Source organism: Vicugna pacos, chromosome 3, assembly GCF_048564905.1.
Source record: "Vicugna pacos chromosome 3, VicPac4, whole genome shotgun sequence".
NCBI lineage: Eukaryota > Metazoa > Chordata > Mammalia > Artiodactyla > Camelidae > Vicugna > Vicugna pacos.
In genome coordinates, this window is record NC_132989.1 from 16,005,228 (window position 1) to 16,017,918 (window position 12,691).

At 43.3% G+C, this 12,691-nt stretch overlaps 1 protein-coding gene across 1 annotated transcript in view; it reads left to right on the forward strand.

Annotated features, from left to right (window-relative positions):
• Positions 1 to 3,593: 3,593 nt before the first annotated feature.
• The window catches only part of HTR4 (5-hydroxytryptamine receptor 4), a 150,381-nt gene continuing 141,283 nt past the window's right edge, over positions 3,594 to 12,691 (forward strand). The window contains exon 1 of the mRNA XM_072950119.1: positions 3,594 to 3,652. The gene's annotated coding sequence lies outside the window, so the exon portion shown is untranslated. The remainder of the gene's footprint in view (positions 3,653 to 12,691) is intronic.

A 12,691-nucleotide genomic window follows, 5' to 3' on the forward strand; every position in this document is an offset into this window, starting at 1 on the left:
AACCTAAAGTTTAAATATAGGCTTATTACATGGCGGTTAGAAAATAAACATACACATAAAGAATATAAAAATATTCATAAATGTCTTTCTATATAATAAGTATCAACTGACAAAATCATGTTTGATAGCTTAATTGTATCTTATGGTAGAGATAGTATATTTAGTTAATCCCCCATTACCATTTGGGCTATTTTCAGTTATTCACTGTTATAAAACATCCTGCAGTGAACATTCTCTTAGGTAAATCTTTGTGTACATAGACTTATACTTATGATGCATTTTAAGTAGTAGAATTATTGGGCCAAAGAGTTAGCATGTTTATAGTCATTTTACTAATAATAGTAGCCCTTTTAAATAAAGCTGATTAAAAACAGAACTTTTACTGTGGGAATGTTCTCCAGCAAAAGCAAAACAAAAACAAACAAACAAAAGCCAAAGAAAGGAAAAGTCTATGTTTCGAGCAATGCCTCAAAGCAGCCACATTTAAAACCACATTTCACTAACTGAGATGCTTCAATTGACCAGCCCAGCTAAATAGAGACAGATGGTGCAAGAAAACATTGTTAATAGCCCTATCTGTTCAACACAACCAGACATTGCACTTGCTTGCTTGATCTATTCATTCAAAAACCAGTTACTGAATCCCCACTGTGTGCCTTGCATGGATCTAGGAGCTGGGATGTAGAAAGGGAGGTAAGACCTGGTCTCCACTTTGGAGGCACTCACCAGCGGCCAAGTCAACCTGTAAATAACTCACAGTCACACAGTGTGGTGGTTAGTGCTGCAGTAGAGAGAGGGAAACAGCCTTGTGGGAACAGAGAGCCTAGAGCAGTTTCAACCTGTGCATATAAAGTCTGTTCTTCTCTCTTGTTTCCTTCTCTCCCATTAGAAAGCACCATTTGAAATGGAATATACTTTGAAAAATACCAAGTTTTGCAGAAGCAAAGAAGTAAGAGATCAGGAGCAACTCCATGGAACCCATGAGCATTGAAGAGAGGTAGGACAGGCCACACCTGGAGGACGGCATTCTGGAGAGGACTTTGCAAGCACTGGTACAGACAAAAAGGAAAAGCAGGGGTTCAGAGAACAAATTGCTTGAAACGTAAGGTTTGGGTGTAGCCCCCTTAAAGTAGGGGCTACCTTAGATTGCTATTAATAACAAGATACGGCATTTGTGTATACCTCCATCAGTAAAAGAGAAGTACTGCATTAGGTACCTATTCCTACTACAACAAATTACTTAGTGGCTTAAAACAACACAAATATATCATCATACAGGTCTCTAGAGCAGAGGTCTGACATGAGTCTCATTGCACTAAAATAAAGATGTCTGTAGGGCTGCCTTCCTGTCTGGAGATTCTAGGGGAGAATCTGTTTCCTTGATCTCCTCAGCTTCTGCATTCCTTGGCTCAGAACCCCTTCTTCTTCCTGCAAGGCCAGCAGTAGCTGGTCAAGTCCTTTTCACACTGCATCACTTTTGACCACCTCTTGCGCCTCTCACTTCTACTTTCAAGGACCTTTCTAAAGGACCACCTGTACAATCCAGGATAATCTCTCATCTCAATATCCTTAACTTAATCACAATTGATTCAGTTGAATGGGAATAGGGAGGAAACAACAGATACCTGTCGAAGAGTGAGAAGAGCCTCCCTGGGAAATGGGAAGAGGTAAGTGGGTGCTGAGGAGAAGGGGAAGAGAGGTAGAGCCCTCATAGATGATTCAGGCTTTGTGCTCCCACGAGCGTGAGGAAAATGGTGTCACTCATCAAGAGTATTTGGTTTAGGAAAGTGGTGTAGTGGTAAATTTAAGTTTGGATCTTATCTTTAGAGAAATAACTGACCATTTTTCCACTTTCAGATTTTGAATGGGGCATATAACATGAATAAATATTCAAGACACATACATGCCAGGGAGAGAAATAATGGGTAAGAATGGCTGAGAGTGAGAAGTGTTGAGACAGAGACAGGACACAAAGAAGGTAAAGAGATACCTAGGGTGGGGAGAAACTGAGATGGGAAAGGGAAAAGGTACAAAAAGTGTACAAGCAGGATGGGGAAGAAATACAGACATTTGGGGTTGGCAGAAGAAGGGGGAAGTGAGAGGCAGGAATATCAACAGAGAGAATCTGAGGAAGGGACCAGCTTAGAAGTTTCTGGAATGAATAGGTTGGTCAGTTTAAATTTCCAGTTCACTTGGGTTGTGCTCACAATTGTAAGTTAATAATTTTTAAGATTGCCTGGAAAGATTTGTTTGCTTTTGGAGGTTAATTACTGTCACAGCGCCTCTGTTTTGTCAAGTTCCCACGCAGACTCAGTGGTCCTGGAGTAGGGGAGTTATCTGGCCAATAGGCCATTTGGTGCCTCACCTGTCTCACCAAAGGAAGAGTTTTCTTTCCCCTTCCTTTCTTGAAGTGGCTTAACTCTTGAATTGTTCTGTCCCTGGAATCTGAGGCCTTGGAAAGATGCGTTGGGGAGAAAGGTGTTCCATTCTGTCTCAGTTCCCCACAGATCCTACAACTCACTAGTGACACATAGGCAGAAGCTCTGGAGAGACTCAACAGGACTGCAAGTTTATGGTCCCTGTTTCTCAGTGAGGCTGGGCTCTGGCCTCACCACATGCTCAAGGTCACAAGTGGACAGAGCTGGGGGAATAGGCTTCCTCCAGAGCAGGGAAGCAAAACAACTATTGACAGGGTCACTTATGAAGACTTCAGTCAATTGAAACATTGGCTCTGGAAAACTTGGGAGTCTTCTGTTTAAGGGCCAACAGAGCTTCCTCGGAACCCTGCTCCCAAAGGAGCCCAGCCCTGGCAGAGTCCGAGGCATGAGAAGGAAGCAGGCTGTACAGGGGTAGGATTTCCATTGGCGCGGACACCACAAGCGCTTTCAGTTCTCACGTTTATTATCTCTCAGCAGAGGAGATGGGTACTCAGAGAGGTTAGCCCACTTGCCCAAGGTCACCCAGGAGCCAGCAGTGAGCCCAGGACTCGTTCCCTCGGATGGGCAGGGTTCCCCCAGGAAGGCGCCGGCTGGCCCGCCCCGAGGGGTGAGGTCCCTCCGGCCCTCGGCGCCCACTCCCCTGCGCGCCCGGCCGCGGCCCCGCCGACCCCGGCGTCCGGCGGCTGCGGCGCTCCCGGAGCCCCGCTCGGCCGGCCGCGAGGAGGACGATGCTCGGCGCGCACGCCCAGGTGAGCCGGCGCTGGGGTCCCTCCGCCCGCAGCCCTGGGCCCGCGCCTCGCGCCTCGCGCCCGCCGGCCTCCCAGCGCGGGGGCTGGAGCCGGCACCCGAGGGGGCGGCGGGGAGGGCGCAGGCAGCGGCTGGGAGCGCAGCGGCGGCGACGGCAGAAGCTCGGCTCCGCGGCGAGAGGGGTGGCCGCTCCGGTCCGCCAGGGCGCTCGCTCCCTCGCCTCGGGCGGCGGGTAGGTGCGGCGAGGGCGTGGGGGTCACGGCCCTGCGAGCCCACGAGTGCGCGGGACGCGGCGGGGGCGGGGAGGCGCGGCGGGGACGGCTGGGGGCTGCGGGCTCCGCGGACCGGCTTTACCTCAGGGATGGGCTGCGCGGCGGCTCAGGCTGTAGGTGGGCTGGCGGGTTGTGTCGGACATGCCTCCGGCGTGGGACCGCTAGGGTTGCGGCTAGTGCCCGGCGCCGGTGTACGTAAGTACTTGTGAGACCGCCGGTGTATTCGCTGGCTCTGTGAGGTAGTGTGTGTAAAGGGTGTGTGTGTGAGAGAGTGTGAGACAGAGAGGCGTAACACGGGTTTTGTATCCATAACCGTGTGTGACCGGGTACATGTGTGGACCCTGTGGATGGTCTTGGATGTGTAACAGAAAGAGTGTTCTGTGTGCGTGTGTCTGTGTGTGTGAGTGTGTGGCGAGATGTGCATGTCCGGAGTGTATAGCCGGCTGTGTGTGTTAAGTGACCGTGAGTGTGTGGGCACACTCCGCGCTGCGTGAAGCGTTCGCGCGGAGGCTGCCAGGGCTAGCCAGCTTCCTGCAGTCGTCGTTCACAGAATCCCAGGCCCAGTTTCACATGCATTTCCCCTCAGCTTGCGACCCAGTGTGTGGCACTGTGCTGTAGTTGCCTTTGGAAGAAGTGGCTGTTGATACAGGGAAGCGGTGGCTGGCAGAGGCGAAGTCATGGCAAGAGCTCGTCTTCCTAGAGTTCAGTGTTGTGAAAACGTTGGCTTGATTTCCCTTGGTCCGTTAAAATGAACAAAAAATGTTTCTTAGGGTACAGGTTAGGCAGGAACCAAAAGGTGGCTTTTGATGGAAGGACACTGAGGCAAGTTTGCTGTCCTTGCTGGGAGGGAGTCCCTGGATCGAAAAGCTGTGGTGACCCTGGGGGCGGGGGTGGGGGTGTTTGCCTAGTCCTCTCTGTGGAACTTCAGCGTCAGTGCTGAGGGAGGAGAGGTTGCTGGGCGCTGCTGGTGAGCCCAGGTGATGAAGGGAAAGGACACTAGTGATGGATGCAGTGCCCCAGAAACAAGGAAAAAGTCAGGACAGGGGATGAGACTCATGGAGTTCTGAGGAGCAGCTCTCACGTAAAAAATGATGCGTGTAGAGGGGAGGGTATATATAGCTCAGTGGTAGACCACATGCTTCGCATGCACAAGGTCCTGGATTCAATCCCCAGTACCTCCATTAAATAAGCCTAATTATCTCCTCCTACTCCCCCAAAAAAGTTAAAATAAAAAAAATTTTTTTAAATGAGTGTGGAAAAAAATAGTAAAGAGGATTTGTATCATTTTCTAGTCTTTTTTTATCTTATGTTTATTTTTCCCATGTGAACTCATATTTATTATAATTATTATTATATAGTTGATTGGCTCATCATTTAAACTCCAGGAGAACTGTGGCATATCAACCTAGCAAGGAGCTTCAGAGAGTGTTGAGCCCATGTTGAGCAGAGGTCCCAGAGCCCAGAAGACAGTGGTGCTCTTGAGTTTTCTGGATTTCACTCCTGAAGCACTGGTCTTTGGAGGGGCCACAGTGGCTTCATAACCACCAAATTGAATGTTTTCTTCAACTTGAGTTCTTGCAAACCTCCCTGACACTGTTCATCCCCTCATCTCTTCCCCCAACTTCACATTCTAAAGAACATCTGAAACCCAGCATAAGTGACCAGCTACCCTAGACCACTTCCTGACTTTCCCATCTCCTGTTGAACCACCATCAACTCCCAAGTCACCCTGGCTTGGAACTGAATTTGCCTCTTTATTTCTCCTCTTCCTTTATCAGTAGCAGCGATGGCTTAATCAATAGGCAGGTCTTATCTGGTTTTCCTCAATACCTCTTGAACCTAATTTGTTTGTTTTTTATTCCCATTGCCACCACCTTATCAGGTGAGACCCATATTCAGGAATTTCCAGAGATAGAAACAGATCTGTAGACTGTGATCATTGAAAAAATTCAAAGCAAATACACATAGGAATTCCTTGATATTATCACTGACTAGTAAGTTTTTTCTTTGAACAATCTGGGCCTTATGATGGTTGTAGCATTATCGGACCTAGATCAAATCTCTCGGCCTTTCTTGGCCTTTCTAAATCTCAGTTTCTTCATGTGTGAAATGGGATGGAAGATTTCAACTAGAATCTAGTTGTTAGATCATTTCTAAGGCTTTTTCCAGCTCTGAAATTCTCTATCATTGATGTTCTTTTAACAAGAAACATTTCCCCCATTGCCTTATGATTAGCTTCCAGTATCTAACCATCTTAAAAAAAATTCAGTTTGTCTTCAGGGAAAGGAACTAGGCAAAGGGGAGAGAATGAAAATGGTCGATTGACTTAGGTTTGTGGTTGAGGGTCAACAGCACACATTAAGTCTTTGGGTTGAAAAGATCTTAGAAGTCACCCAATTTCACCTCTCATCCAGTGCCAGAATCTCCCATATCATTGCCTTTTTGAAAATTGAAAAAAAATGTATCAAGTCTTATTAAGATAACTTCACACACAAAGTTGTAATTCACGGTTTCTCAAACCTCTGTACTATGATGTTTTGGGCTAGATAATTTTTTGTTGGGAGGGACTATCCTGTGCATAATAGGATGTTTAGCAGCATCTCTGGCACCCATTCGGTGCCAGTAGCAACTACCTACTGTGACAATCGAAAATATCTCCAGACATTACCAGTGTCTCCTTGGGGGATGAAGTGCCCCAGCCTCACCAAACCCTGTTGAGAACCACTCTTGTAATACAAGCACAAGTTTTGGGGCCTTGTACAGAAAGACCTTACAACAAAGTGTTTTAATAGACAGATGAACTGCTGTGTTGCCAAGTGCTTTTCCACCCTCTTCCAACTTAGCCACCCTCACACATTTACCTTTATGCCTCCTGGTTTCTTACTGCCTTGTTGCTATGTCTGGAAATGCTCAAGATGTTGCTGAAGGCTGAGAAGTGTTTTAGAGACAATGTAATAATAATCCTAATAGCTCACATTAATCTAGCCTTGTTATGTGCCAGGTACAGTTCTAAATGCTTTACATAGATGATCTCATTTAATCTTCATTAAGAGTCCTATGAGAGAGATACTTTTATTTTGAGGTAACTCAAACTTAGGTGGAATAACAAGCCCGAGTTCTCTCAGCTGTGAAATGGTAGAGCTGGGGCTGGGTTGTGGACTCCAGGGTCTGTGTTCTGAACGCCCACAGTCAACTGGCTTCAGTGAATGGGATCTTTATGTCACAGTGGGAAATGATCTTAAACATCATCTAGTTCAATTGCAGAATCAAGTCTGCTTCTAGGAAGGCTAGAGACTACGAGGTTGGTAGTTGTGTTCAGCTGAAATAATGTGATTTCTTCCCTTTTTTGTCTTCCCATTCTTTGTATTCCAGTTATTCAGAAATAGCTCCAAGGCATACACAGAGTGAAAGGGGTAGTGACAGGGTTGGATAAATTGGTGGGAGAGGAGCTCAGGGAAAAAGAAGGATGGCAGAAAGGAGCAAAACAATTAAGTCCTCACCACATCTAAACTTTAGATATCACTTCTGTCACCAAAATTACTTTGGCATATTTTATCAACACCCTACTTCCATATTCTTTTTGGCCTGCCCTTTCATTCTTCCATTCTGCGTGCTGTTTTTATACCTTGAGGCAGTAGAAAGTTGTACGTAGTTGGATAGGGGACAATATAGTGTGATGTAAATAGCCACCAAACAGGCTTATTGGTAGAGCTAACTTAAATATAGCCAGAGTAAGAATGACTACTGTACCAGTTACTGTTAAGCTCAAAGATCCAAGGCAAGCCCTAAGAAAGTTGACTATTCCCTCTAAGACCCTATATCAACACCCAGATTGCTGGTCCCTGTTCCCAGAATTTCGGTTTCAGTGCTTCTGGGTTGAGGTCTGAGAATTAGCATTTCTAACAGGCTCCCGGGTGGTGCTGATGCTGCTGGTCCAGGGACCACAATAGTGAACCACATGATTAAAACCTAATAACCAAATAAAGCTCACAATCCACCCCCTTGAGATTTTTTAAAATAAAGAGATATCTTATTTTTAAGATAACTCAACATTTGGATTTAGGAGAATTAATGGATAGAGCAAGATTGAAAGAACGATAATTGCTAGGAACTAATTGACATCTGTCACTAAGCATCTAAGCTTTGCTTCTCATTCTGAATTTCAGAAAAACCTTTGCTTTTTGTCAGTTATAGTGTTTCTAGGTTGGAATAATTCTGATCTTAGATCTTTTCTTGTTCCCTACTTCCACCCTCCCCTACTGCTACCTCAATTTGAATAATAAAATTCCTCATTATTCACAGGATAATCCAAATAAAAGATAATTTAATATCTTGTCTACTGCCAGATAAATTCTGACTAGTCCATCCAGCTTTTGTTTCCTGTGGCTTTCTACTTTTTTTCCCTTTCAAATCAACATTAGCACAATGAAGAAACCCAACAGAAACTCAAGTCAGAACATTGATGTAACTGATTAAATTTTTAAAAATCTCAACCAGAAAAGTTTCTTTTAAAACCAAATTTCAAATTCTGTAAACTCCTTCTTTCTTCTTGATTACCAGCACCTATTTCATTTTGCATGGCCACCCATCCTTCACCTAGGCAAGGTGACTCTCAGTACTTGCTCAGAATGATGTAGTGATTCTGAAACTCATGTTCAATTCAAGTAATGTTTATTGAATATGTACTACGTATTGTGGAGTTATATACACCTAGTCTTTTTTGATTTTTATATCAAACCCCTGAAAGAAGAGTTGTTGTTCTTGTTTACAGATGAGGAAGCCAAAGTCTGCAAATTTAAAGAACAACCTTGTGTTTTCAGAAGGCTAATTGTATTAGTAAATGTATATTTTTGTGTATACATAATAAAAGTCAGCACTTTCTTGCTTAAGCAAAAAGTGGAATTTATTGGAAGGATAATGGGGCTCTCGTCAGTTCAAGGAACTAGACCCCAGGAAGGTTGGAAACCAGGTCATCTTCAGATAATTCAGCTCTGGGAGTTCACAGTCTTTTCCCCATTGCTGTATCATTAATGTGACATATTCTTATTAGTGTGTATCTCCATTCAAATTCTTGAGAGACAGAATCAGATTGGCCCAAGGTCATAGCAGAGGTATAAATGCCAAGGTCTCACTCTTATATTGTGGTGGGTATTCCCAGCACAAGTGATCTAGTGATGCTTTAATGAGTATCTCCTGCTGTCACATAACTAGTATAGCAGAGACAGGATTTGAGCACAGGGTTGACTCGAAATCTGGTGCATTTCTCCTACCAAAGGAATAGTTGAGAGAGAAACACATTAACTTGACATGTAATGATGGTCACTTGCCTTTATTTTCAGGGTACTCCCATGTTGGGCATCCCCTGCATAGGGTCCTGCTGCTTCTGTTTGTGCATACCTCCTGGTTTCTGATACTTCTGTGGCTGCATTCTGGCTCCTCTCTGTCCATCTGATTTCTATGCCATGTGGTCTGGCTTCTCTTTCTGCTCATGCATGTCATGTCTCTGGCTCACCTGGCACAGCTCTGACTCACAGATTATAAGAGCTCTGAAGGCATCTATCATCTTGTCCCATCTTCTACCTGCACAGTAAATAATCATTACAGAGGTATGCCAAGCACTTACCATGGGCATTGCTGAGAGGTCTATGTTTCATCCTACTCTTCTGACAACACTGTTGTTGCATTTTAAAATTTCCCAATATTTTATTGTTAAAAATGTTTAAGAGAAAAGTTCAAAGAATTATATAGTGAACTTCCATATACTTACCACTTAGATTCTACAATGAACATTTTACTAATTTTCCTTATCATATTTCTGTCTGTCCACTCTTCTATCCATTCATCAATCCATTTGGGGGATGATTTCAAAGTAAACAGCTGTTTCTAATTCTCATTTTTATAATTGGGAAATTGAAACCAAGACAGGTGGCATGACTTGCCCAAGATCACTCATGAGGAGGTGGTGGATTGAACACTGGCAATCTGACCACTTTTTTTTAACCACCAAACAGCATTGTATCTATTAGCAGGGGAGAGGGAAAGACTCTCTCAAGGTCACCTAGTGACAAGACAATGACCAGCACCCAGGTCAGCTGATTCTCAGGCTCCCGAAATTTCCATTACATTGAGCATGATAGTTAGTCTACTTTCCAAGTAGAAGCAGCATTTCTTCTGCTCCACAAATATTTGCAGGTTTGGTGCTTTACAACCTACCCCAGATGTCTGGAAAGTATGATTTTTGACATAGATGATTTTACAAAACTAATTTACTCTTTTTTCCTTCTCAGAATTTTAGAAGTAGTTTGTAGAAATGACAGCCTGGGAAATTAACATTTTAGATAACTTCTTACAATGTTCAGAGAACTTTCACATATGTTATCTTATTTGAACTTCATGAGTGATAGCAGATCTGCAAGACAGGTGGGCTGGATATCTTAACCACATTGAACAGCTGGAGACCTGGGGCTTATGGAAGCAAAATGAGGAACTCAAGAGTCATGTGGTGCTAAGAGCAAAGTTGGGATATGATAAAAAAAAATTATCATCTTTCAAGTGTCAGTAGACATTCTGTAGGTTTCAAAGAGCTATGTAAATAACTAATAAAATTAAGCTTGAAAAATTGAGATAAGGGACTACTGAGATCTGGATCCTTAATGGGATAACTTAGTGGTTGAAAGGTCTGGGCTGTGGTGTGGCCTTGGACAATACCTCCTTTCTATGCTTAGTTTCTTCATCTGTGAAATGGGGATAATTGCAGTTCTCCTTTATAACATGATATGAAGATGAAATTAGGTAATGCATGTGAAGGTTTAGTACTTGTATGTGTTCAGCAAATACCAGTTATAGAAATGTGTCCTGACCACTCCCCTGCTTCCTCCCCAGGAGTCTTCTCTTCTGTGTTAAATGGGCCCCTCTAAAATCTATGGATATGATTTTATCTTTTCCCCAAGGGGTTTGTTTAGGAGCTGTTGGAAGGAAATTGTAGGCAGCAATCTTTGGGGAGGTAACATCTTACTAGTCTAGTAAAGATGCAGATTCTGCTCAAGAATTTCCATCTAAGCCCTAAATAGCTCATGTCCTTTGAGATTGCCCTGGCATGCTTAATTGTATATGATAATCAGCACATGATATCTGAAGTAGAGAGTTCTGTATATACTGTTTTCTACTCAAGGGGTTTCAAAAGAAATAGAAAATAATGAAGGCAGAAGAGGTAAATACGCTGGCAGAGACCTTTCTTTTGGCATGCACAGCAAATAATGTAATCCTTGTCTCTTGGCTGATGAAGCGTTTAAACAGATAGGGGAAAACTATAAAAGAGGATTTCAGAAGGGCATGCTCACCTGGTGGATTGCGATCCAGCCTTGATATGTTTCCCAAACTGCTGTCTATGAATCATCTGTGCCAGAATCACTGGGACATTTGTTAAAATGCAGACTCCTGGACCTACTGATTCAAAAATGCTTTGAATGAGGCACTTGAATCTGCAGTTTTGCAAGTGATTTTTAGGTCTTCTAATGTTTGAGAACCACTGATATCAGCAGCAAAATTCTGCAAGATCCTAAACACTATAATTTGGTGACTTAATTTAGATGAAATGCAAATTTTAGTTTGACCTGCTCCCAATTCCAGGTCTCTGAAGTCAGTGGTGATAAAACCTTTTGGGCATTATCAGGCTCAACTTTCGAGGGCTTGTTCTATAGAGAAGAGAAATAATTTCTGTAAACACATCCCAAAGTAGGGAAGATCAGCCGCCAGATGCATACCTGCCTTTGTGGAGAAGCAGAGTGGGAAACATCCAGACTCCAATGACTGGGGCACTGCGAAGCTGGAGACCACCTAGTTACAATAGCTGGCTAACATTACATTGTGAATTTTCTGGGCACCTGCTATATAAGTATTTATTTTCATTTGGTTTTTGCAATAACCTTGTGACATTGGTACTGTGCTCATCCGGGTCACACAGAAGAGGCCACTGAGGCTAAGAAAAGTAAGTAATTTGTCCAAGGGCATATGGGCAATTGATAGAATGAGGACAGATTGCAAGGCTAATCCTTGAATCAGGGGCTGGCAAACTATTTGACTGACTGCCTATTTCTGTATGGCCTGCAAGTGAAGAATGATTTTTACATTTTGTAATCGTTGAAAAAAATCAAAAGAAGAATACTATATTGTGACAAGTGAAAAACATATGAAATTCAAATTCCATAAATAATTTTATTGGAAAACAGTCGTCTTCATTCATTTGTGTATTGTCTATGGCTGTTTTCACACTATAGCAGCAGAGTTGAGTAGTTGTGATAATGATGTTATACTTGAGAAGCCTAAGATATTTGTTAAATGGCCCTTCATAGGAAAAAAAACCAAAAAAAAAAAACCTCTGCTAATCTCTGCTTTAAATCACTGTCAGCATTTCCTGAACTTCTGTCATCTGGGTACTACCTTTGTGATTCTTGCCACCCTCCTGTGCCACCTGGAGCATTATCTGCAAAGCACTTTTCTTTAGATCTATTGGTTTTCCTTAAATAAATTTATTTTACAAAGAAACAGTGTAAGTGGAAACGAGTACCAATTGCAAGAAATAGAAGATAACTGTAAAAATAAATGCAATTTATCACACAAAACCATGTATGAGATTTCAGCTAAATAGTTGGAACAGATAATACCACTGCTCCTCCCATTTTCCTGCAGATCCTCTCACTGTTTCTGTATAAACCACAGACTTCCAGTGATGAATCTGTATAATTTTTGGAGGGCTGCCCTCAGTCTGCTGAAATTGACTTTTCTTACAAGCATGATGGACTGGAGGTGCCTGGGAATCCATGTCCCCCTGTAGACAACCCAAATGATGGGTGTGAGAGTGTCAGAACCCCAGTTCCCTTCCTACTTGTCCAGGGTAATTCTGAGGCATGTGTTTTACACTATTGCCCAGAGCTTCCCTGTGGGATTAAGCTTCGATGGCTTAATAACACATTCCTCATTCCCTTTCCTATATCATTACTCCCCTGCCAGGGTGCCTGCACCTGCCAGATCAACTATGTGCATCTATTTAATCTTCACCTCAAGATCTGCTTCTTGGCGGGACCCCAGAAAGACAATAGTGTTTCTCACAAAAGACTGTGAGCCTTGGACCTGTTTATTATAAACGAGAGATTACCAGATATCAGGAAGGACTCGAAGATAAACTAACACTTACGTGAGTCCTTTTCTTCGATGTAAATAACAGTGATTAAAATA